The 672-nt window shown below is 27.4% G+C and overlaps 1 protein-coding gene across 1 annotated transcript in view; it reads right to left on the bottom strand.

Moving 5' to 3' along the window:
* LOC119593028 (protein quiver-like) overlaps positions 1–672 on the bottom strand; it is a gene marked incomplete at its 5' end in the record, with an annotated part of 54,285 nt that overhangs the window by 16,895 nt on the left and 36,718 nt on the right.

The following is a 672-nucleotide window of genomic DNA, read 5'->3' as shown; positions in this document are numbered from 1 at the left end:
GCATACGAAAATGCTCTTTGAAGTACTACAATTTTCTGATATGTCTGTTGTTGAAAATCGAATTGTGATGAACTCATGCTAGGATTTTTATGTGATAAGCTCTAGTGTTGTATATGTTGTATGATTTTGTTTGATGTATTCTATTTGATAATGATTTACTTTTTATTTGTGTAATGGAGAGTCAAGCAGTTCCATATCTTGATGTAGATTAGAGATAGATTAAAAAATAATATTTAGAATAAAAAGAGTGTTGTGTTTGTGTATAGCAACACAAACTGTAGTGCTATTGGTTAATGAGATATGCTGGAAGGCTATTAAAAATTGTCAATTACCAAAAAAAGGGTAAGATGCAGAGCAAATTCCAAATTTTTTTGTCAGTAACGTATATTGGGACTAATGTTATTTATTTGAACAAAATTGAGAAGATAATTAATTTCAATTTTTTGGAAGAACAGATTAACATGCAAAATAAGCTAGATTGTCTTAATTGTAGCCTCTGTCATTATGAAATAATTCCCTATTTTCTTACTGATTTTAGAATCTAAAAATATGATATTTAAAAAAGCAATTGGGTATCAAATATTCTCTTAAATTATGAATCCCAATATACCTTGACTTATAAGTAAAGAAAAACGATATTAGTTGTCACACAATCCACTAAAATATTATCAA

Source organism: Penaeus monodon, chromosome 31 (assembly GCF_015228065.2).
Source record: "Penaeus monodon isolate SGIC_2016 chromosome 31, NSTDA_Pmon_1, whole genome shotgun sequence".
NCBI classification, from domain to species: Eukaryota; Metazoa; Arthropoda; class Malacostraca; order Decapoda; family Penaeidae; genus Penaeus; species Penaeus monodon.
The sequence above is the reverse complement of the archived record's forward strand: the minus strand, read 5'-3'. Positions and strand labels throughout refer to the sequence as shown.